We start from the raw sequence: 26,881 nt of genomic DNA on the forward strand, positions 1-26,881 counted from the left end.
TTCATAAATCATTTCTCCCAGACAGTGGCTCCAATTACTAAGCTATTAAGAAAGAAAGAAAAATTTGTATGGTCCCCAGAAGCCAATAAAGCCTTTTCAATTTTGAAAGAATATTTCTCCACTGCCCCAGTCTTGACTCATCCAGATGCGGATTGACCTTTCATAGTGCGAGCTGATGCTTCAGATGTGGTGATAGGAGCAGTCTTGTCACAACGAAACAAAGATACTGGTCGGCTTCATCCTGTAGCTTACATGTCTCGGAAGTTGAACGAAGCCGAACAGAACTATGTCATTGCTGAAAAAGAGCTTCTGGTGATTTGTGATGCCTTTAAAAAATGGCAACATCGTTTGTTGGGTGCCAAATATACTGTCACAGTATATACTGATCATCGCAATCTTCAATTCATGAGTTCCGCCAGACTTTCGACTCCTCTGCAATTACGCTGGATGCTATTTTTTGCCGAGTTTGATTTTGTGCTAACCTTCTGGCCTGGTAAAGATAATCGCAAAGCTGATGCCGTGTCCCGCCAAGAGTCTACCACGTTGCCTGCAGTTCAATCCTCCAGAGCTATCATTGCTCCTGACAAGGTCCTGTGTATGATAAAAAAACTAAGATTTCTTTGAAGACATTCGCAATTCATTCACTGTAGAAAAATGGCAGACGTGGGCCCAAGCAGATCCCAAAAGGTCAATCAAGCAAGGCCTACCCTTTCATGATGCTCGTTTGTTTGTGCCCACTACCAAACTTCGCAAGATAGTGTTTCATTGGTTGCATGTTATACCTACGGCAGGTAACCCAGGAACTCCTAAAACTCTTGAATTAATCCAGCGCTATTTTTGGTGGCCTATCGTAACAAAAGATGTAAAAACAATGGTAAACGACTGCGAAGTCTATGCTCACACTAAAAGAAGTCATTCGAAACCAAAAGGGTTGTTACACCCACTCCCAACCCCAAGTCGTCCGTGGGAGCACATTTCTTTAGACTTTATTACTGGTCTGCCAGTGGTTCAACAGCATTCAGTAATTCTGGTGGTAGTAGATAGTCTCACGAAATATGGACATTTCATTGCCTGTAAGAAATAGAGTGGTTCGATATCATGGACTGCCAAAAGTGATCCTCTCCGATCATGGGTCGCAATTTGCCTCTAACTTCTGGAAGACATGGTGTAAAACACTCCAAGTGACATCTACACTATCTAATAGCCACCATTCTCAAACAGATGGTCAAACGGAGAGACTAAATCAGACTTTGAAGCAATACCTACATGCTTACGCTGAAAAAGCACTTCATTCTTGGACGTCAATGCTCTGGTTAGTTGAGTTAGCCTCTAATAACTCCTTCCACACTTCTACTGGCGTTACACCCTTCTTTGGTTTGTTTGGCTATCTTTCTGACACCTTGCCCATCACAATCCCTCAAGAAAGTTCTCTTACTCCAGCTGTGTCAGAGACCATTCAACATTTGCATCAAACCCAGAAACTGATTCAACAGAATTTAGAAAAAGCCAAATGAAAATACAAAAAACATTGTGACAAGAAACATTGTGAAGGACCGCAGTATCAACCAGGTGATAAAGTGTGGCTTTCCACAAAAAATATAGACTTTAAGAAGAAGCACATGTTCAACCCCAAATTCATAGGTCCTTACACTGTCCTTCAGCAAATCAATCCTGTGACCTATAAACTGCAATTGCAAATATCCTTACGGATTCATCCAGTGTTCCACACTTCCCTCTTGAAAAGGGCAGTCCAGAAGGTCCGCCATCATCCAGCTCCTGTTCTAGTACAGGGGGAAGAAGAATACGAAGTCAAGAAAGTGTTGGATTGTAAACTGAGAGGCCGTAACCTATGGTACTTAATCTCATGGAAAGGTTATAACCTGAAAGTAACTCATGGGTTTCCGCATCTGATATTCATGCTCCAGTACTTGTGAGACGCTTTCATCGTCTCAATCCAGACAAACCAGGCCCTAGAGCGCGTCTGGGAGAGGGGAGTACTGTCAACACGAGGCCAGTGTGCGTCTATGGGCGACTAGAATGCAAAAACCCAAAACTCTCAAGATAATAAAATTTATGCATTGTGCCGATATGTTATTGTTTAACCTTTTGCATTGCAGAATTCTATCCTGAAGACTTATTCTTAAGGTGCTTATACATACTGTTCATTTTCAAAGTATTGCTGCAGGCTTTCAGAGTGAGACAGGGTGTGGTCCCTTTCCAGGGCCTTCTCGAAGCTTTCCCTGCAGCATGCCTGGGTGTGGTTGTGGGCTGGGCCAAGACTCTATAAAAGGGAGTCAGCCCAGCTCCACGTGCTCACTATTCAGAGGTCCTGGTGCAGAGCAGCAGCAACTTCCTAAGCTCCTGTTCCGGTGCCCTACCTGATTTTCCAGGCCTCGCCCTTTCACTCGGCTGTGTGATTCTTGATCAGGGCGGTAAGACGGAGGTCGGGCTGGGCCCCTGACTCCGTATCAATGACACTCAAATTCTTGGGCCTAATTCTTCTTGCTAAATAATTTGTTCTTGCGTGTGAGAATGTGCGTTTGGACTTTTCATTACATTTGCATGCTGGCATCCGAATCGGCAAGACGCGCAATTCTTTCCTTGTATGTACTTCATGATATTCAATGTGCGCTACCATTTCCTTGGCAGTTTCATGGTGGCATTCGAATCGGCACGACGTGCGATTCTTTCCTTGTGTGTAATTCATGATACTCATTGTGCGCTACCATTTTCTTGGCAGTTTTATGGTGGCATTCGAATCGGCAAGACGAGTGATTCTTTTCTTGTGATTAATTCATGAGATTTATTGTACGCTACCATTCCTTGGCTGTTTTATGGTGCCGTTCGAATTGGCAAGACGCGCGATTCGCTTTCTAGTGATTTAACATTTGATATTCATTGTTCGCTACCATTCCTTAGCATTTACATGGTGGCATTCGAATCGGCAAGATGCGCGATTCCTTCCTTGTGTTTAATTCATGTTGTTCCTTGTGCACTACCATTTTTGGGCAGTTACATGGTGGCATTCGAATCAGCAAGACGCACAATTCTTTCCTCGTGCTTAATTAATGTTATTTACTGTGCGCTACCATATATATTGTGTATTATACTTACTTCCTAAGGGCGCATAGTCTCTAAGGTATTTTTGGCATTGTGTCACTAAAATAAAGTACCTTCATTTTTGTGACACTGAGTATTGTCTTATATCAGTGTGAGTACTGTGTGACTACAGAGGCATTGCAAGAGCTTTGCATATCTAGTAGTTCAGTCTTAGCTGCTCTGCCTACAGCTACCTCTAGACAGCCTGGCATCTAGACAATGACTATATTTCACTAATAAGGGATAACTTGACCTGGTATAAAGTGTAAGTACCTTTGGTACTCACTACAAACCAGACCAACCTCCTACAAAGGTCCAGCCCAAACTGACAGGCCTTGTCCTTCCTGGACCAAAAACAAGCATCATGGGACCGGTTTTGGGGCATTACTCCTTATCAGTGTGGCTAGCTTAAAACCAGTGGAACAGTGAGCACAGGACACTTTCGGGCATACCCTTCCCACTTAGGGCAACAAAAGGATGAAGAACAGGTGGTGGACGTAATGCAAAGCAAATCAAACATTCACCCCCAGTCACAGATCTGGATTTAATCCATCAGATTTTTTGTTTGCCATTCCAAGCCAGTTTGGACCCAGTCATATGCAAATCAGTCTTGACCCTGATCCCGTGGGAACAGTCCAGCCCGAACTGATATGCCAGGTCATCCTTGGACCACAAAGCATCCTGGAACTGTTTTTTAGGTATCACCCTTCATCAGTCAGGCTAGCTTGAAACCAATGGAACAGTGAGCATGGGACCCACTTCCAAGCATATCCTTCCCACTTAGGGCAACAAAAGTAGAAAGAACAGATGATGGACGAATGCGTAAAAAATCAAACATTCACCCCCAGTCACAAATCTGAGTTTAATCCATCAGTTGCTTGTTCACCATGTAGTTCCAGTTTGGATCAAGCCATAAGAAAATCAGTCTTAATCCTGCTCCTTATGAGAACAGTCCAGCCCTAACTGTTAGGCCAGGTCCTGCTTGAACCAGAAACAAACATCAATGGACCCGTTTTGGTACATCTCCCCACATCAGCCAGACTATCTTGAATCTGGATGCATAGTGAGCACAGGAACCACTTCTGGGCATACCCTTTCCACTTACGGCAACAAATGAAACCAGAACAGATGATGGATGGAATGCGGAACAAATCAAACATTCACCCTAGTCACAATTCTGGGTTTAATCCATCATTTCTTTGCTCTCCATGCCATTTCAGTTTGGACCCAGCCATAAGCAAATCAGTCTTGAACCTACTCCCTATGGGAATAGTCCAGCCAAAACTGTTAGGGCAGCTCCTCCCTGGACCAGAAACAAACATCCTGGGACCAGATTTGTGGTGTATCACCCCTCATCAGCCAAGTTAGCATGAATCTGGTTGCATAGCGAGCACAGCACCTATGTCTGGGCATGCCCTTCCCACTTAGGGTGACACAAGCAAAAAGAACAGATGATGTTGGGAATGTGGAACAAATCAAAAATTCAGCTGAAGACACTGGTCCGGGTTTAATCCATCAGTTTTTTTGAATGGCATGATGAGCAGTAAACATGATGGGTTAGACTCATGATGGATTAAACAACTAGCATTTCACAATGTAACAAACAGATGCTCCACTTATACCTCCTACTCGTGCTGGCATTCAACAGTGGTGTGAATTGATCCTGGAGGGCATTCAACTACCAGGCAAAGGTGGGAATATTAGTTCCACTGCCCTGCTGGGAGTTTCATGACACTGCACAATGCTGAAAAGAAGGATAATGCAACCAAGAGAAAAGAAAAAGGCAAATAAAAGACACAAACTAACAGTCATAAAAAACATGCAGGAGACTAAATCGAGGGAACAATAGAATGCACATGAGAAGACTGAAAACAGATGTTCATGAACCTGTATACAATAAGGGCCACAGATGCAGATTTGTTGCTAGGAAACAGTATATTGCAGGACTTGTTTCCGGCTCTACAGGCCTTCTATGACGTAAATCCCACTAGAGAGTACACGACTGGCGTGTACAACATCCATGCCAGAGAGTACATGACTGCCAAGTACAACTTGGAACAACAATTCCACTAATCTTAGTTTTCATTATCATGATAGGGATTGGGCTGCACGAAAGAGGAATAATACAGCCTGGCAAGAAGAATAGGCACAGAAAAGACGCAAAGTAAGCATAGTACACAGCCCACTGAGTTTGCAGCAATGAGACTAGCAAAAAAACACAAAATAGGGAATCTGTCCAACAAAGTGGCACTACACACAGGAGGTAGCCCTTTTGGACAGCTTGTACTCTGTATGCCAGCAAGCGTTGCCAGCCTCAGAGTTGGTGGGGGTAGAGGGAAAGTAAGCAGTAGCCAGATGGATCTGTGTCTGCCCCTTGATGTCCTCCCTTAGGGACATATTTATACTTGTTTTGCGCCAAATTTCCATCATTTTATTTACACAAATTCGGTGCAAACCTAACTCCATATTTATACTTCGGGGCTAGACACGTCTAGCGCCAAAGTTATGGAGTTAAAGTATTTTTTTGTACATGCAAACCTACCTTGAGTCAATGAGATGCAAGGTAGACATTCCCTTGCATAAAACGACTCTATGGCCTTAGCGCCATGTTTTTCCCCATGCTAAAATTACGCATGAGGGGGAAGAGGGGTCAAATAATGGTGCAAAGCTTGCTTTGCACCTTATTTAACGCCTGGGTCAGCGCAGGAATACCATGAAATAAGCCTACAGCTGCCCTCCCCAAGCCCCAGGGACAATCCCGCCCACACCAGAGGGACAGTGGAGGATGTGGGACTCCATCCCAGCTAAGTATAGGTAAGTACAGGTATGTATTTTTTTTGTTTAAAGTGCCATTGGAGGCCCTGAAATGGCCCCCTCTACATGGCACTGGGTGTAATGGCCATGCCCAGGGGACCCTGGCCCCTCGTGCTGGCTACTGGGGTGGTGGGCATGACTCCTGTCTTTTCTAATGTGGTAAGTTTGTTTTAGCGTCAGAAAATTACGCTATGCTGGTTAGAGTAATTTCTTTTTACACTAACCAGCCTAACATCATTTTTTGGTGTAAAACCCCCTTCTCCCATACTGCCACCCCACCCAGCTATTCTATTCTATAAATATGATGCCCAGCTGGAGCTCAAGAATGGTGCAAACTGGTGCAAAACATTTTGACGCAAATCTGCGTTAGTGCAGTTTTGCACCATAAAGTATAAATATGCCCCTAGATGTGTCATTTTGTATCATCCGATTCTAAGTTTTTTTCAGAGAGATGGTTTCCAATGCCAGTACTTTTTGAAAGCTGAGACGAGGTCTGTTTTCCGTTTTCTGGCTCCGAGCCCCCCAGATGAAGTGAGCAACAAATTAGAGCTGATTCTTGCACATTCATAAAAATGAGGTGGGGTGGGTCTACCTCATGCACAAATAATCTTAGCCTATGTCCAATTAGATCTCTGGCCCATGACGAAGAACTAACCACTTTGCTGTGGTATGATAAATTTGCAGAGTAGTGTAAGTGGGTCAGTTATAAATATGAGTCAATTCTTCCTTTTGAATTGTGCCTCAAGTATATAAGGTGATGTCCAGCAAAATAAAGGCCCATATTTATGAAATGTTTGTGCTGCGTTAGCGCCATTTTTTGTACGCAAAAGCGGCGCTAACCCAGTGCCATGTTCATAAAGTTTCGCTAGACCAGTCTAGCAGCACTTTTCTGGAGTTAGCGTAATTTTTTAAGGAGCGTTGTCAATCTTTGCATCGTTTATTGATAATGACATGCAAGGTAGACGTACCCTTCTTAAAAATGATGTTAGTCTGCTAGTTCCATATTTTTGTCCCATCGGAAAAATGCTGCACGCCTAACAACACATACCTAAAATGTCGCTAACAAAATTTTAAAGCCTGGTCAGATCAGGCATTAAAATGACACACAGACACTCGTATAAAAGGATAAGCTACAGAAGAAACTTTGGAAACCAACTGGACAACATGAACCTGTTACTGCTACAACTCGGCACACGCTGTTGACGTCAGTAACAACGGCAAGTGCCACCAGCATCACTGCAGCACCTTCAACCACCACAACAGCCACACAGGCAGAACAGAAGGAGGGAGAGATTGATCCATCAGTGCACGTCCATCCTTGCCCTCAGGGAACAAGATGTCATCAGGCTCAACTTCTGAAGCGGAAGTCCATTGTATGGATGCTCCACCACGTTGCTCCAGACATCACCGTAAGAGTGCAAAGTCTGACAATCATACCACCCGTGACCAAGCTCTTTGACGCGCCCCACATTCTGGCATCTGGCTCATTCCAGACCACTGCAGCACAAGTGGTTGGGATAGTCCAATCATCCTTTTCTGCCTTCCTCCCTATTGTACTGGACGCCATCATCTGCCTCACTCCCCACCACATCCTGTTCCCCAATGCCCAGCACCTGCAGCAGGAACCAAACAAGAATTTGACCAAATTGCTGAGTTTCTGCATGTGCTTTGTGGAATGGACTTCACACACGTCCAACTTGTCCCTCCTGCTGCAACGGAACACCTCTTCAGGAACAGGAAACATATACACTCAATTAATGTGCAGGCCATTTTGGACCATTATGGAATATTCACAAACATCGTTGCAAAATATCAAGCCATTGTCCATGATTCATACATCTTCCATCAATCAATAATCAACCAACGTTTCCAGGATGAATAATATGGCAAAGGCCTACTGGTAGGTAAGCAAGCATACACAACATCATACATGCAACATACTAAACCTCTGAGACAAACAATACATACACCACAATGCACACACATGGACAGGAAACCACAGATGACCATTTAACAACATATATGCAAGATGCAGTACTCCACACATTCAAAGCATATCACTTTCACATATTGCCACATTTACAAGTCCCCTGCACCTCTGGACTGTCACATTTAATGATGCTCTCATGGATCAATGCCCTCTCTGCCTTTGGAAGTTGGTGTCAAGACATCACATGTCCTAACGCTATATCAAAAAGATGGCCCTTTCACACCTATCACTCAGTGTGAAAGTGCTCAGCAATCATTTTGGTATTGGGCATGCACCTCCAAAAAAACCTTCATATTGGACCTGCCGCAGTTTTACTCCTATCTTGAAACCTGAGGTAGCACCATCAAATAATGCCACCCTAGTGGTGGCCCCACCATAGTCCCATCAAGTCAAATAACTGATAGTCTCATTCTATATACATTTAGCATGCATGGTGCAGAATGCAGCACGCAATCAAATTGGGACTTGCCACCATTGTTTGTTCCTGTGTAGGTAAGGGCACCTTCCTGCACAGAAACAACAAATATGAAAAGCACCCATCTCCCTCCCATGTTACAAGGGTGCTTTCAGTGGAATTTGGCAGCTGAGTTACTCACAGTGCTATGGTTGAACTCAGAAATCCAACATATCATGGAGATGGGGCACGTTGTTGGCCTTCACTGGTGGTGCAGGGCAGTGCAGGAAAACAGCTCATACATGGCAAGACATATCCAGCTACTCTGCCATACTTTACATGATTTCCACATATACACATGCATGCTAGCCAGGAAATTGTTACAACAGCTCTGTTTGTAAGGGAAGAGTAGCATGTCCAAGAGGTGGGGCACATCAACACACAGAACACAACACATGTCTCATGGCACTCAAAATGGGTACAAATGTAGACAACATGGCTTTTTTGAGGGTCAAAGGTCATGGGACTAAGAGATAATTAACTTAGACATGACACATATCCTGCATGGCTAAACTGACATGCCACACAAATCCCACAATGACCATGCTCCTCAGGCTCAACCCGTGACTGGAAAGTGCATCACCATACAGCAATACAACCATGCATGCAAACAGGAACACACACAATGCCAGATGCAAGTCTGATGACCCACTCCACGAACAAATATGTTGGCAAGTCAGTTTAAAAAAAAAGAACATAAATACAAGTCTGACACTGAATCTCCCCTTCAGTCCATTGCAGCGGAGCAAGGTTATGGGATCCAGCCATGGGTCATGACCCATATGGTAACCCACAGGTGGATACCGAGAAGGTGTACAATGATCCCCACAAAAGGACCAGAAATGTGGTGGAGAGGACATTTGGCATCCTCAAATCGGGGTTCAGGTGTCTAGATCTATCTGGCGGAAGACTATTATATGCACCACCCCTTGTGTGCCTAAATCATACTAGTATGTGAAATTTTGCACCACATCTGTGTATGCACCAATGTGCCCTGGGAGTAATGGGTTGAGGTCCCCAGGGATAAGGATGATGCCAATGATGCATGAGTGGATGATGGGGAAGTATGAAATACTGCTGCTGGAGCATGCAGAAGGGAACACATCGTGCACAACGTCTTCTCCTAGGAACTACATCACTGAGCACAAATTCAGTAAATAAGTCACTTAAACACAGATTTGTCTTGGAGTACTTATTTTCACCTCCCCATACCTTATCAACTCACCCACATCTCAGAAAACATGACTAGGCCATAACAGTTAGAAAACAAGTAGGAACACAGTCAGGAACAACAAACAGCTACAAATATTGCACAAATATATCAATGTGTGTGTGAAATGTATGCATAGCCTGTAGTCGAAATATCTTACCTTGCAACACACATATCACACAAGTGTGTCTGGTTGAAATTTGATAGCAGCCACACTCTAAAATATATATGAAGATTGCTGTTCAGATGTTTCTCCTAGGTAGGACAAGAGTAGTCAGTGACAACATTAGGTCAATGTCTGTTGTGTAAAAAAGCAATGTCTGAATGTCACAATCACAGGTGGCAACTTACAATATATCCCTCAGTGGCACTCACATGTATGACTAACAGAGAGTTAACTACAGAGGAAAAAAAAAACTGAATGTGTTGGTCTGTCTGACTCCATCCAGTTGCCATCTTGCATTCACGTCAAGCAATGCCAAATCAATCTACAACCCTTGACAATCTGCACATGTGAGTAAGGAGACAGACATGTTGATAAATGCATGTTCTATGCATGGCTGTCAGGAGTATATACACAATCCAAACACACGCATAGTGCATCCGACAATGACTGGTGAATGAAGCTCTGTGTGAGTGCTCTGGCCAAACATACAAATGTAAAAGGAGAGCTGAGACACTCCTATATAAACCTTTGCATTTCAATATGTGGAGGTGACTTGGACACTACACAAGTGCTGTGTGCTGGTGTAGAGAGATGTTTGGGGGTCAGTCATCTCAAATTGCAAAAAATGTCAATGTAATTGCACATATTGTGTAGACTGTAGAAGAAGCAATAGCCTTCTTTAAAGTTCACAAGTATATATATAACCATGCTGTGCATGAAGGATGGGACAGTGCGGCTAATCTCCAGAAACTGTTCCAGAAACGTAGACCTAGAAGCCTACCCCACACAGTCTGGCGTCAATGTGTGTGAATGATCACACATTGTCAAATACTCACTGTACTAAAATTATTATTGAGACATGGAAGTCCAGACACATATCTACACACATTGTGGAGGACAGTAAACATACCAGTCTCATTTCCATTAGCTTCACCTGTGTGCTTGGTCAGCACAGACAAATGTGACTGATGCAAGTGGCACCTGACACCATCTGTATCCTGGGTCTGCAGAAGTGACCTTGTTCGCCTACCTACCATTGATCTAACAATCCATAAGTGGATCAAGTACCACAGCATACACATAGATAATTCGGAGGAAATGATAACACAAGTCGAACACAACCAACCTGTAAGTTCCTAGTACATAATAGGGCAAGGCTGACACCAACAGCCTGTATGCCCCTAGTAGATAATAGGGCAAGGCTGACACCAGCAACTTGTAAGTCCCCAGTACATAATGGGGCAGGGGACTTCAGATGTGCTGTTGAATTTCTTGACTTGAATGTGCACTGCAGTGTAGATATGTCACTTGAGGATGAGAGACCCAATAACACTAAATTTCCAGAGGGGGATCCATCCACTCTGTACATAGTCAGGGGCCTGTGAACTGTGCTGAGTGTGCCACCCTGTTCTTGGTCCATCACTAGAACCAATGGGGCTGTGGGGGTGTTGAAAAAGCCACTACTGCACCGATGAGTCCCCTGCCATCCCTGTTTCACAGAAGGCCTGCCATGGAGCTTGTGTTGCAAAAGGGAAGTCCTTGCAAGGCTACATGTGAAGTAATTTTGCAGCCAAAGTGTATGTGTCCAAAAAAATCCCACTACAGTAATTGACACATGTATACCCTTGGTGGGGCAGGCTTGATGTGACCTTTAACTTTGTGCATGAATAGATGAAAACTGGCAACATATGGCCTGCTGTGTGAGAAAAATACAACTATTAACTTGCAGATACATTGTACATGTATCAACAAAGGGAAATATGTCAAACATTGCTATGAGTAAAGTGTTTAGCTACAATGCTGCCAATTAATTGACAAATTATTGCAAAGTTAGTAGATGATACATCCCTAAACACAACACTGTAGTAGACATTACTTGTCACACATGAATGACACATTCCAATTACTAACATATCACATAAATACCAAACATGACACATGTCACTCCGACATATCCTGAACTTTGCATGCATGGTGAACTGGTTCTTACACATGTTGCATTGCATCATGATGTCAGGCTCGAGGTAGACACCATACAGTGTCACACACATGCACCAGCATAGCTCTGTGTCAGCGGATCACATACCAGTCTGAGTCAGCAGCATCCCCAGGTATACTGTTGTGCATGGACATGTTACACACTTGGGTCACCTATCACAAGCTGTGTGGTGAAGCAAACAGTTGACAAACTGCATTTTGTAAGACCGATAAGTTTCATCACATATGTTCACTCACAGTACACACATTGTGCACATGTAGATAAATGCATGTGGGAAATTGTATCAAACACAGGTACTCTTGCACTTAGTATCACTCCTCCAATGCATGCCACAACCAACATACACAATGCAACAGATTTCTCTATTTCATGCTTGCTCTCTCTGCCAAATGCACATTTCTATAACATGCCCCTTCATGTTTCATCAGCCTCCATGACAGCAGCACAGAAGAGGGCCTTTGAGAAAAGGAGGGAATGGTACAGGCACATGCATGCTATAGAGAAGGCCTACCAGAGAATGGGCCACAGATACAACCGTGAGAAAGCATCAGGGAAAAGGCAGGCATTTGTACATGGAGGGCCATCAAAGGAGCCAGAGACCAGCAGCCACACAGCAGGGAGCTACAAGAAGAAGGACAGGAGTGGCTCCACAGGTACCACACTCTCAACCTCTGAAGGCCAAACTGCAGTACCATTACATCCCGAGCCTTGAGGTCCAATCATGGCCAAAAACTTTAAATAAGAAATGTGCCAGGATATGGCAATTATCAAATTGAGGCTGGACAAGTTGGAGGCAAGGCAGGATAAGTCTTACAGGATGTTATGCTACATCAAGAGGAAACTTTCAAAACAGTGATATGTTTTTAGCCCTCTTGCTCACCTCACCTTCCCTTCCCATGTTTTATGGTTGTTTTTCTTACATTAGGGATTTTAGATTGTTAGGGTTAGTTTAGTTAGTGGTTAGATTTAGATCATAGTTTTAAATCATAGGTGGATGGGTTTGGGGTTTTTGATTGTTTTGGGTGTTTTTAGGGGGGTGGGTCATGTTTGGGTATGTGTTATTTACAAAAAAATTAAAATACACATTTTTAAAAATGCTACAAATACATATTTGTGTAGCCTATATATTTAGTTAGTCCACGTTTGGCGATAATCCCTGATGCAGTTGTTTACTGTTGTCTCTTAAGGGGAATGGGGGGGTTGATGTTTACTGTGAGGCATTACATGTTTAGCATAAATTAGATTAGATAAGTTAGCTGTAGGTATAGTTAAGTTAAGATAGTATAGGTTAGTTTAGTTTAGGTTAGTCTGTAGTTTAGGAATTTTTAGGATAGTAAATTTTAGATGTTATTAAATCTTGTTATTTAGCACACTATGGTCTCCTTTATGCTTTGATATCTGGGTAGTATCATGTCTGCACAGGTCATGTTAGACTAAATCATTTGGTTTTGCATCCAGTGCCACTTTACATGTGTGACAACGTGCATCCCACATGTCCAAGTCCGTGTCAGGCTGGCAACGGTATGACATCACCTACTCAAGACAATAATCAGTACTGTAGGTAACACTCAGGTTGTGCATGAATAGACATCCCAAAACAGGTGCACTTACACCATTCTTTTGTGTTGGTAAGTATTGAGACTTTCAGTGTTTAGAGGTTGATGTTAGTACTCACCCAAATTTTGTAAATTGTTACTGTACCACACATGGCTGCCCCTCACAGTTTTATAGCTGTGTAAATTGGAGTTTTGCATCCGTGTCCTACTAGTGGTAGCATCCTAGCTTTTCCCAAACACTGGTAGTACATCATGCACGCCACTGCAAATGTGCATCCTACCTGTGTCATGACATGTTTGGAGACTCAGAATTCACTTGCCGTCCACATTACTATCAGTCAGCTTGATTATGTATCAGTCTCAGTGTGTGTCTTGGTGTGTGACCCAATGCCAGGTATTTCCTTTTGTTAAGTACTCAGTTGTAGTACTTTGGCCTGGCTTATAGTGGGTACCTAGTGGTACTTACACCTTGTGCCAGGTCCAGTTATCCCTTATCAGTAGATTATATGTGTTCTAGCAGGTTAGGCTGATAGAGGTAGCTATAGCAGAACAGCTTAGGCTGAACTAGGAGACATACAAAGCTCCTACTATACCACTTATATCATATAGCACTATATCATAAGAAAACACAATACTCAGAATTACTAAAAATAAAGGTACTTTATTTTAGTGACAATATGCCAAAAGTATCTCAGAGGATATACTCCCTTAGGAGGTAAGTAATATACACAAAATATACACACAAACCAAAATCAGGTTAGACAAGTAGTGCAAACACCGTAGAACACAATAGAATGCAATAGGAGACAATAGGCCTAAGGGCAACACAAACCATATACTCCAAAAGTGGAATGCGAACGACAAATGGACCCCAGGCCTAGTGTAGTGTGTAGAGGGTCGCTGGGAGTGTAAGAAAACACTAAGGGTGTCCAAGATACCCCACCCCAAGATGCTGGAAAGTAGGAGTAAACTTACCCTACTACGCCAGAAAGACAGTAAAGTCGAGATAGGGGATTCTGCAAAGGCAACGACTGACTGCAAAGCACTGAAGACGAATTCCTGGACCTGAGGACCTGCAAAGGAAGGGGACCAAGTCCAAGAGTCATGCATGTCTCCAGGGGGGGTAGGAGCCCACTAAACCCCGGATGAAGGTGCAAAAGGGCTGCTTCTGGGTGGAAGATGCCAAAGACTCTACAACAACGGAAAGTGCCAGGGACTTCTCCTTTGGTCAGAAGATGTCCCACGGCGTGCTGGAGGATACAGAGTTGATTCCATACAGAAAGACCACAAACAAGCCTTGCTAGCCGCAAGAGTCACGGTTGAAGATTTAGGGTGCTGCCAGGGCCCAGGAAGGACCAGGAGGTCGCCTCTTGGAGAAGGAGACAGAGGTGGTGCTCAGCAACCGAGAGAACCCACGCAGAAGCAAGCAGCACATGCAGGAGCACCCGAACAGGCATTCAGAATATCTGATCATGGCGGTTGTCTCAGCACAACAAAAGAGGGTCCCACGAAGTCAGAGTCCAACACAATGAGTTGGGCAATGCAGGACGGAGTGCTGGGGACCTGGGCTGGGCTGTGCACGAAGGAAGTCTTGCAAAAGTGCACAGAAGCCCTAGCAGCTGCAGTTCACACAGTACTACAGGATTACTGTCTAGCGTGGGGAGGCAAGGACTTATCTCCACCAAATTTGGACTGTTGGGGACACTTGGACCCAGCTCCTGTGTCACAGGGACCACGCTCGTCAGGATGAGAGGAGACCCAGAGGACCGGTGATGCAGAAGTTTGGTACCTGCGTTGGAAGGGGGATGATTCTGTTGACCAACGGGAGATTTCTTCATGGCTTCCAGTGCAGGGTGAAGGCAGATAGCCCTCAGAGCATGCACTGCCAGGAAACAGTCGAGCAAGCCGGCAGGATGAGGCGCTACAATGTTGCTGGTAGTCTTCTTCCTAATTTGTTGCGGTTTTGCAGGCGTCCTGGAGCAGTCAGCAGTCGATCCTTGGCAGAAGTCTAAGAGAGAAATGCAGAGGAACTCTGGTGAGCCCTTGCATTTATCTCATGAGAAACCCACAGGAGAGACCCTAAATAGCCCGCAGAGGAGGGTTGGCTAGAGAGAGAGGTAAGCACATACCAGGAGGGGTCTCTGATGTCACCTGCTGGCACTGGCAACTCAGAGGTCTCCATTGTGCCCTCACACCTCTGCATTCAAGATGGCAGAGGTCAGGGACACACTGGAGGAGCTCTGGGCACCTCCCCTGGGGAGGTGCTGGTCAGGGGAGTTACTCTCCTTTCCTTTGTCCAGCTTCACGCCAGAGCAGGGCTGGGGGGATCCCTGAACCAGTGTAGACTGGCTTCTGCAAGGAGGGCACCATCTGTGTCCTTCAAAGCATTTCCAGATGCTAGGAGAGGCTACTCCTCTCAGGCCCTTAACACCTATATCCAAAGGGAGAGGGTGTAACACCCTCTCCCAGAGGAAATCCTTTGTTCTGCCTTCCTGGGACTGGGCTCCCCAGGCCCCAGGGGGGCAGAAACCTGTCTGAGGGTTGGCAGCAGTGGTAGCTGCTGAGAAAACCCCAGAGAGCTAGTTTGGCAGTACCAGGGCTCTATGCTGGAGCCCCGGGGATGCATGGAATTTTCCCCCCAATACCAGAATGGTACTGGGGTGACAATTCCATGATCCTAGACATGTTACATGGCCATGTTCGGAGTTACCATTGTGACGCTACATATAGGTATTGACCTATATGTAGTGCACGCTTGAAATGGTGTTCCCGCACTCACAAATTCTGAACAATGTGGGGCACCTTGGCTAGTGTCAGGGTACCCTCACACTAAGTAACTTTGCACCTAACCTTTACTAAGTGAGAGTTAGACATAATAAGTTACTTGAGTGCATTGTAAAATGGCTGTGAAATAACGTTGACATTATTTCACTCAGGCTGCAGTGGCAGTCCTGTGTAAGAATTGTCTGAGCTCCCTATGGGTGGAAAAAGAAATGCTGCAGCCCATAGGGATCTCCTGGAACCCTAATACCCTGGGTACCTAGGTACCATATACTAGGGAATTATAAGGGAGTTCCAGTGTGGCACTAAGAATTAATAAAATTAGTCACTAGCCTGCAGTGACAATTTTAAAAGCAGAGAGAGCATAAACACTGAGGTTCTGGTTAGCAGAGCCTCAGTGATACAGTTAGGCACCACACAGAGAACACATACAGGCACACTTTATGAGCACTGGGGTCCTGGCTGGCAGGATCCCAGTGACACAGGCAAAAACAAACATACATACAAGTAAAAATGGGTGTAACATGCCAAGCAAGATGGTACTTTCCTACATAACCCCCCCAAACGACGAACAATAAGGCTAACCTTGCCCAGATGAGTCTTCATTGTCTGAGTGGAAATATCTGGAGAGTCCATCGGCATTGGAGTGGGTACTCCCAGGTCTATGTTCCACTGTATAGTCCATTCCCTGTAGGGAGATGGATCACCTCAACAATTTAGGGTTTTTACCTTTCATTTTTTTTAGCCAAAGTAGAGGTTTGTGGTCTGTCTGAACAATAAAGTGAGTACCAAACAGGTATGGTATCAACTTTTTCAGTGCCCAAACCACAGCAAAGGCCTCCCTCTCTGTGGAAGACCAATGCTTTTCTCTAGGGGTCAACCTCCTGCTGATGAAAGCAACAGGCTGATCCTGGCCCTCAGTATTAAGCTGTGATAGCACTGCCCCAACCCCCAATTCAAAAGCATCAGTCTGGACTATGGACCTTTTGCCGTAGCAAGGGCTTTTTGGGACAGGTGCAGAGCACATGGCCTGTTTGAGCTCATCAAAAGCTTTTTGACAGCAGGCTGTCCACAATACCTTTTAGGCATCTTTTTACTTCTGAGGTCATTAAGAGGAGCTGCAATGGAGCCATAATTCTTAATAAACCTCCTATAGTACCCTGTGAGGCCTAAAAAGGCTCTCACCTGGGTTTGAGTAGTAGGGGGAGCCCATTCCATAATGGTCTGGATCTTCCCCCTGCAGTGGTGGAATCTGTTCCCCACCTACCAGGTGGCCCAGATATACCACTTCCCCCTGCCCTATATGGCACTTTGAGGCCTTGATAGTGAGGCCTGCCTTTTGCAGGTCCTCCAGAGCTTTCCACAGGTGGACCAGGTGATCATCCCAGGTGGAGCTAAAGACAGCTATATCATCCAGATGTGCTGCACTAAAATCTTCCAACCCTTGCAGGACTGTGTTCACCAACCTTTGAAAAGTGCCAGGTGCATTTTGTAGACCAAAGGGCATCACAGTGAATTGATAGTGCCCTCCAATGGTTGAAAATGCAGTTTTAGGATTAGCATCTTCTGATAATTTAATCTGCCAATACCCTGCAGTTAAATCAAAAGTGCTCAGATACTTGGCAGAAGCCAGTGTCTCAATCAGCTCATCTGCCCTGGGTATATGGTGAGCATCTGTCTTGTTTACTTGGTTGAGCCCTCTATTGTCAACACAAAACCTCATCTCTCTTTTACCATCCTTACTGTGAGGTTTTGGAACAAGCACCACTGGGCTAGCCCATCGGCTTTCTGAAGGCTCAATCACTCCTAAGTCTAACATTTTTTGAAACACTGCTTTAATGCAGTCCCTGACATGGCCAGGCTGCCTATAAATCTTACTTTTGACAGGTAAACTGTCTCCAGTATTGATTGTATGCTCACAGCAAGTAGTGGTACCTGCTATCAGTGAGAAGAGTTCAGAAAAATGACTTAAAAGATTTACACAGTTATCTTTCTGTTCAGCAGCAAGACAATCTGCCGGTACTACTACCTCCACTAAGCCATCAGCTTCAGTGGTGGAGAAGAGATCAGGGAGAGGGTCACTCTCTTCTTTCTGTCCCTTATCAGTTGCCATGAGCAGGGTGAGATCAGCCCTGACATAGTAGGGTTTCAGGCGGTTGACATGGAGCACCCTAAGGTGACTCCTGGCAGTGCCCAGGTCTACCAAGTAAATAACCTTTTTCTCAACAGTTAGATGGGGTCCACTCCATTTGTCCTGGTGTGCTCTTGGGGCCACAGGCTCCAATACCCACACCTTCTGTCCTGGGTGGTACTGGGTCAGGACAGCCTTCTGGTCATGCCATTGCTTTTGCAGCTCCTGGCTGGCCTGAAGGTTTTTACTGGCCTTTTTCACGTACTCAGCCATTCTTGATCTTAGGCCAAGTACATAATCCAGAATGTCCTGTTTAGGAACTTTTAAAGGTTGTTCCAACCCTCCTTAACAAGTGCGAGGAGACCTCTCACAGGGTGCCCAAAGAGGAGTTCAAAGGGGCTAAAGCCCACTCCTTTTTGAGGTACCTCCCTGTAAGCAAAAAGGAAGTAAGGTAACTGGACATCCCATCTCCTTCTGAGTTTTTCAGGGAGTCCCATTATCATACCTTTGAGAGTTTTATTAAACCTCTCAACCAGACCATTTGTTTGTGGATGATGAGGAGTAGTGAACTTGTATGTTACACCACACTCCTTCCACATTGCTTTGAGGTATGCAGACATGAAGTTACTGCCTCTGTCTGACACCACTTCCTTAGTGTCTGAAACCCACCCTGGAAAAAATTCCCAGGAGGGCCTTTGCCACTGCAAGAGCTGGAGTGGTCCTTAAGGGGATGGCTTCAGGATACCTACTGGCATAGTCTACTACCACAAGGATACATCTATTGCCTGAAGCTGTTGGAGGGTCAAGGGGACCAACTATGTCAACCCCTACCCTTTCAAAGGGCACCCCAACCACAGGAAATTGAATTAAGGGGGCCTTTGGAGTGCCACCAGTCTTGCCACTGGCTTGGCAGTTCACACAAGAGCGACAAAACTCTTTGGTGTCCTCTGACATATGAGACCAGTGAAACAGGGGAACCAGCCTGTCCTAAGGTTTACTTTGGCCCAAATCCCCAGCCAAGGGAATGGCATGTGCCAAGGTAAGAAGCAACTCCCTGTATTGCAAAGGGAGGACCAATCTCCTGGCAGCTCCAGGTTTAGGGTCCCTTGACTCAGTATACAGGAGGTTGTCTTCCGAATACACCGTATGGCTGTCACTGACATCCCCATTCTGCTGTTTGACAGCTTGCTGTCTTAAACCCTCTAGTATGGGACAGGTCTGCTGTGCCACACTCAGCTCTTCCCTAGTAGGCCCCCCTGCACCCAAAAGCTTAGCAATGTCTGCTGCCAGCTCATCCGGTGTAGGTTCTGCACAAGGAGAGGATTCCTCTTCCTCAAAAGGGGAATCTTATGGTGAGGGTAGGATAGTGGGCAAGGATTTATCCTTACTACCCCTAGCTTTTGGGAGCACTTGGTCCATTGTTCCAGGATCCAAGTTTCCCTGTCCTTTTTGCTTTTTGGCATGAGCCCTTGTTAACGCATAAATGTGCCCAGGAATGCCCAGCATTGCTGCATGAGCCTCCAACTCCACTTCAGTCACAGCTGATGTTTCCAAATCATTTCCTAGTAAGCAATCTATAGGTAATTCAGTGGCTACCACAACGTTCCTTGGACCAGTACCCCCCCCCCCCTCTTTTGAGATTCACAACAGCCATGGGATGGCTAAGTGTGTTATTGTGAGCATCAGTCACTTGGTATTGTTGACCAAGTAGTTGTTTATCAGGGTGAACCAGTTTCTCTATAACCAAAGTTACACTGGCTCCTGTGTCCCTGTAGGCCTCAAGCTCAACACCATTAAATAGGGGTTCTTGCTTGTACTTACCCATGTTAAGGGAACAAGCAACCAAGGTGGCAAAGTCAATGCCACCATCAGAGACTAAAACAGCCTCTGTGGTCTCCCTAACAAGATCAACCCCGACTACACTGCCAATGGTGAGCCCAGCTACACTCTTGGATTGGCTATTTGTAGTAGACTTCCCACCACTACTGCTATTACTAGGGGCACTAGAGGTTACAGTTGTGGTTGTGGTGGTGGGAGCCTTGGTGTTTTTTATCTTTGTCCCCACCCTTGTCAGACAACTTACCATCCTTCTTCTTCCCATCCTTGTCACCCCCTGTATGAACTTTTCTGTTCACTCTTGTTCTGACCCATTTGTCTGCCTTCTTTCCCAATTCTTGGGGAGACGTCAGATCTGAGTCTACCAAGTACTGGTGCAACAAATCAGACACACAATTGTTCAAAATATGCTCTCTCAGGATTAGATTATACAGGCTTTCATAGTCAGTCACCTTACTGCCATGTAACCAACCCTCTAAGGCCTTCACTGAACAGTCTACAAAGTCTGTCCAGTCTTGAGAGGACTCTTTTCTGGTGTCTCTGAACTTAATCCTGTATTGTTCAGTGGTTAAGCCAAATCCATCCTGACAGTAAGGAGCCTATCCCTCCCCTTACCATTGAAAGATAGCCACAAGATAGCAGGCCACTGCCTTTGAGGGACCAACTGTACCATACAGGCCCCCTCAAGTGCAGCAAACCACTTGTTAATGACATCCCCCTCCTTGTAAGAGGGGACCATATTATGCAGGTTTCTGGAATCTTGCTCTCTAACAGGATTGCTATCAAAACACTGCTGCTGCCACCATGGACAACTAACCCGAACCTCTGCCTTTCCCTTTCCATATCCAGAAATTCCCTGTCTAAGGCCAGCTGCTACAGTTTAAGCTTCAGCCTGGCCTCTTCCAACCTCAGCTTTCTGAGTTCACTTTCCATTAAGTTATCCTCAGGCTGGGAGGCTTAGGAATTGTGAGACACAGAAGAAATGTGGGAATTGGCAGAGTTGGAAATTACCAATTGCTAAACCTCTTTCTATGCAGAGACCCCTCAAACTTTTAAAGTTTAGATTCCCATATGTTGCCTGGACAACTGTGGGAGTAAGCTCTACTGCAGACATTATAGAAAAGGTTTAGGACAGAGAGAAAAACATGTTTTTGGTACTTTTAAATGAACAGAGAAAAACGTTTTCAAATTTTTGATTACTTTTGACATTTTTCAGAAACTTTTCAGAAACGTTTTAGAAAGTTTTAGAGAAGCAAAGTTAAACTGTTTAGGTTACTGTGTATATTCTGAAGAATTTGGTGTATGCTTTTCTTATGAAAAGTACCAATAACAAAGTGGTAAAGCAGTTACAAGTACTTATCCCACTGCTGCACCACCAATGTAGGAGGCTGGCCTGGCTTATAGTGGGTACCTAGTGGTACTTACACCTTTTGCCAGGTCCAGGTGTCCCTTATTAGTAGATTAGAGGTGTTATAGCAGCTTAGGCTTATAGAGGTAGCTATAGCAGAGCATCTTAGACTGAACCAGGAGACATGCAAAGCTCCTACTATACCACTTATATCATATGGCACTATGGGGGTCATTACAACATTGGCGGTAAAAGCCGCTTACTGCCATGCAGAAGACCGCCAACACACCGCCGCGGCCACGGAATTCTGCCACGGTCATTATGACCCAAAGCCTGGAATCCGCCAAAATCTAGACACCCACACAAGTCTGCCACACCAAAGGTCAGTGATAAACAGGCGATATCAAAACCTCCACCGTCACGCCAACAGGAATACGTCCACACTATCATGACCCATGAATCCACGCGGCGGTCTTTTAACTGCGGTAATCCATTGGTGGTGCACACCGCCGCGCTCAAAATACACACACACTGACAAAACACTACCACATTGGACAATTCGAAATACACACACCTGATACACATACACACACCACTCCCACACACGCAATTCAATATAAAACACACACCCACATCACCCACAAACCCTTACGACCACAATTGCGACAGAAGGCCAGAGAGAAACCACCTGAAATAACAATAGCATCCACAGGCACCCTACATCATCACTTACACAACATCCACGCACCTCACACAACACACCTCTAAATATCACCCCAAACATCACAACACACACAACCCCACACATCACCCACACCACCCCATGGCACCGCAAAGACACCCCAGGTTCTCTGAGGAGGAGCTCAGGGTCATGGTGGAGGAAATTATCCGGCTTGAGCCACAACTATTCGGATCACAGGTGCAGCACACCTCCATAGCTAGGAAGATGGAGCATTGATGAAGAATCATGGACAGGGTCAACGCAGTGGGACAGCACCCAAGAACTAAGGACGACATCAGAAAGAGGTGGAACAACCTACGGGGAAGGTACTTTCCGTGGTCTCAAGACACCACATTGCGGTACAGAGGACTGGCGGCGGACCCCCACCTCCTCCCCCACAACTAACAACATGGGAGGAGCAGGTCTTGCCAATACTGCATCCTGAAGGCCTCGCAGGAGTAGCTGGAGGAATGGACTCTGGTAAGACAAATCTTTACTACTTCATCCCCCACCCTACATGCATGCCATCACATACCCCCACCATCGCCCTCACCCCCATCACTCCAATTCCTCACACATGTCCCAATATCACAAACCACACATCCCAACCCCAAGCCCTGCATGCAACGCCAAAGAATGGACACCCATCACCAAAGCATGGCCACTGCACATACCCATACACCCCCCTAAACCATTATCACACCGGATCCTACACAGGAATGCAGAATGCAAGCACTGGGGCACACGGTCATCTACCCATTGCACACCATGGCACATACAGATGCAATAATCATGCTTTTACACCCCTGCAGGACCCCTACCCAACGTCACCGGAGAGGAGGGTCCAGATATGTCCACTCAACCCACAGAAGAGGCCCACAGTGATGACAGCAGCTCTGTCCAGCTGGATCTAGATAACCAGTCCGGCCCATCTGGGACCTCAGGACAGTTAGTTCCCCTCACACTGGCACAAGCCACTACAGACCTTCTTCCCCTTTCGGAAACACCAGCACAGCACCAACCCAGCGGGCCCATACCTCTGTCCCCAGGACACGTCAAGCAACAGTGTGTCCACCACTACAGGGAACCCAGGCTAACCCACCACCCCAACAACACCAGGGACCTGGGGGCAGTGGCAGAGGCACAGGAACACGGGGGAACTGGGAGGGCTGCTGTGCGACAGGGGGAGGACAGGCCCAGGGAACCCACTCTCCACGAGGCCCTCTCCAACATCATGGGAGCCTACCACCATTCCCAGGAGATGATGCAACCATTCCCAGGAGACGATGGCAACGGTACTGACCAAGTTTCAGGGGACCCAGCAGCTGCAGGAGGAACAGTATATGGGCTTCAGAGGGGAACTAAAATCCATCAATTCCACCCTGGGCACCATTGTAGGGGTGCTGAAGGAACTTGTCAACACCAGGAGGGACACTGTGGCACTACAAGGGGCCCCTGACATTAGCCTGGACGATGAACTGCTCACCACCTCCGTCGGCACTAGTAGACTCCACTTCCTATGCCCTTTTGTACAATGCACCTGTGAGACTAATAGACTGGTCTCTGCCATGGACATTCTTCCACCATCACCCCTCACCATTTTACAACCCCCTCCAGTACTGAGCACTTAAATAAACACCCTTAAATCACAAAACAATCAGGAATCTGTCTGTGATTTCGAAATAGTGTATTAGCAATCACAGTGGCAAAATGCTCATTCAAATGTAATGTCAACATACCTATGTCACACAGCTCTAGTCCATGAGGAAACAAAGCAGATGTCACAGAGTGGGACCCACATCTGTGAAATCATAAGGGAAAGTGACAACTCAGTGACCATACACTAGGTGAAAATGACAGACAGTAGAGAGGTAGTACATCTAAATCAGATGTAGCAGGCAGTGTTGTCTTCTTACCTGTGTCTCACTGGAAGTATTGCAGGATCACCGTGTTCCTGTTGTCGATGTCCTCTTCTTCTGCTTCCTCATCTTCACTGTCCACAGGGTCCACAGCTGCCACAAGACCATCCTCCTGCAGAAAAGGCACCTGTCGTCGCAAAGCCAAGTTCTGAAGCATACAGCAGGCCACGATGATCTGGCATACCTTCTTTGGTGAGTAGAATAGGGAACCACCTGTCATATGGAGGCACCGGAACCTGTCCTTCAGGAGGCCGAAGGTCTGCTATATAATCCTCCTAGTCCGCCCATGGGCCTCATTGTAGCGTTTCTCTGCCCTTGTCCTGTGATTTCTAACTGGGGTCAGTAGCCATGACAGGTTGGGGTAACCAGAGTCACCTGCAAATGGCGAGGGACAACTGTTAGACTGTTAGACACACACAAACTCATAGGGACATCCACAGACCAGGACAACTATTCCCACTGTATTGGGTCCATGTGCTCACCTAATAGCCGCTGGAGTTGCCCCATCACATAAGGGATGCTGCTATTCCGCAGGATGTAAGGGTCATGCACCCTTGGCATTAACATGGGCGATGTACTGGTCTGCCAAACACACCATCTGCACATTCATGGAATGGTAACTCTTCCGGTTTCTGTTCACCTGTTCACTCCTGCAGGGGGTACCAAGGCCACATGTGTCCCATCAATGGCACCTATGATGTTGGGGATATGTCCCAGGGCATAGAAATGACCTTTCACTGTAGGCAAATCCTCCACCTGAGGGAAAACGATGTAGCTCCGCATGTGTTTCAGCATGGCAGACAACACTGTGGACAACACGTTGGAAAACATAGGCTGAGACATCCCTGATGCTACGGCCACTGTAGTTTGAAAAGACCCACTTGCTAGGAAATGGAGTATGGACAGCACCTGCACTTGAGGGGGGATTCCTGTGGGATGGCGGATAGTTGACATCAGGTCTGGCTCTAACTGGGCACACAGTTCATGGATTGTGGCACGATCAAGCCTGTAAGTGATGATCACATGTCGCTCCTCCATTGTCGACAGGTCCACCAGCGGTCTGTACACCGGAGGATGCCGCCATCTCCTCACATGCCCCAGCTGATGGTGCCTATGGAGGAGAACAGCGAGCAGAGAGTCAACCAACTCTGAGGTACGTCAACACAGCTTACTCTGAAAATATTAGCAAGTCAAAATTAGCCTGTATGAGTGTTTAGGCAAGGCCTACATATGGGTCCCAGGAGCCAATGACGATGTACGCCAGGATCAGGATCAGGATTAGGATCCTGGAGGTGGCATACCCGGATCTCCTGAGTTGTCCTCCGGCGTCGTGGGACCCTCTTTACCGCTTGAGGGCATCACAGCAGCAACAAGGGGGTGAGTACACTCTCATTCTGCTGATTCAGCGTGCATTGTAGGTGTCTGGGTGGGAGAGGTGGGCTGTGGGTTCCCCTAGGTCAGTGCGAGTTTAGTAGGCAAGGGCCCTACTTAAGGCAGGCCCTGTGGCACCCCACCCCACCTGTGTACAGTGCCAACTACACCTAGTCAGGCTCCTGTGACATCCATGTGTGCAGAAATCAGCCATAGCCTTGTAACCCATGTCCCTGGGATTGAATAGTGGACTCAAAGTGCGCGGCGTAGTGCAGGGTGCTTCTGTGTCTGTCGTGTCCGCCAACAGTAGCGGCATTGCATGCACTCAACATGTCTTTCTTCTGTCTCCCCCCCCTTTTTGTGGTCTCCCTGTTCTTGCTTGCATTAGCATCATCAGTTGAAGGAGCAGTGGTACCAGAGCAGGAGTGAGCTGCATTCCACATGGTCCTGGAGGGCAAAACTACAGAGTCTGAATTCACCAGTGGGATGGAGGGCGAGGGGAGCTCCACGGTGGGCACAGGAGCTGACACCAGCGATACGGACTCCTCCTCTGATGGGAGCTCCCTTGCGGTGGTGGGCACATCTGTGCCCACCCGCATCTACAGGTACAGCTGCCAACCCCCCCTACCAGCACTGCCCTCCCAGCAGCCCCTCAGCTTTTGCCCTGTGACCGCTCACCCAGGAGGGTGGGCATCACCTTCGCCCCAGTCACCCCTGCTGCCCTCAGTGAGGAGGCCATTGACCTCCTCAGGTCCCTCACTGTTTGGAAGTCTACCATTTTGAATGCCATCCAGGGTGTAGAGAGACAGTTGCAACAAACCAATGAATACCTGGAGGGCATTCACTCTGGTCAGGCAGCCCTTCACCGAGCATTTCAGACTCTGGCCTCAGCACTGATGGCAGCCATTGTCCCAGTCTCTAGCCTCCCCCTCCAACTTCCTCCACCCAGACCCACACCCCTGTACTTCAGCCTATCCCAAGCACACCATTAGACCAGTGTGCACACACCTCAACACACAAGGGAAGCTCAGGCAAACATAAGCACCACACATCCCACAGGCACTCACGCAAGCATCAGACCCATGCAGACACACCAACATCCACTGCCTCCACTGTGTCCCCCTCCTCCTCGTCTCCCTCCCCCCTCCCTGCCTCGTCTGCAATCACACCTGCATGCACTACATCCTCAGCCACTACGTCCATCACCAGCACACCCACCACCACACCCCGCTCACGTGCAGTCACCACCCCCACTACCATTCACATGTCCCATTTGTCCTCTCCCAGTGTGTCTGTGAGGCCACCTCCCAAGGTACACAAATGCAGTGCACACCCACCCAACAGCCATCCACCTCACGACAGCCTCCAGCCCATGCACCTTCATCCAAAGTCAGCAAATGTACACCTCCTACAACCACTATCTCTTCCTCCACTCCCAAACCCCCTCCAGCTACCCGTCCCAGTGTTCCCAAGAAACTTTTCCTGG

This window comes from Pleurodeles waltl, chromosome 10 (genome assembly GCF_031143425.1).
Source record: "Pleurodeles waltl isolate 20211129_DDA chromosome 10, aPleWal1.hap1.20221129, whole genome shotgun sequence".
NCBI lineage: Eukaryota > Metazoa > Chordata > Amphibia > Caudata > Salamandridae > Pleurodeles > Pleurodeles waltl.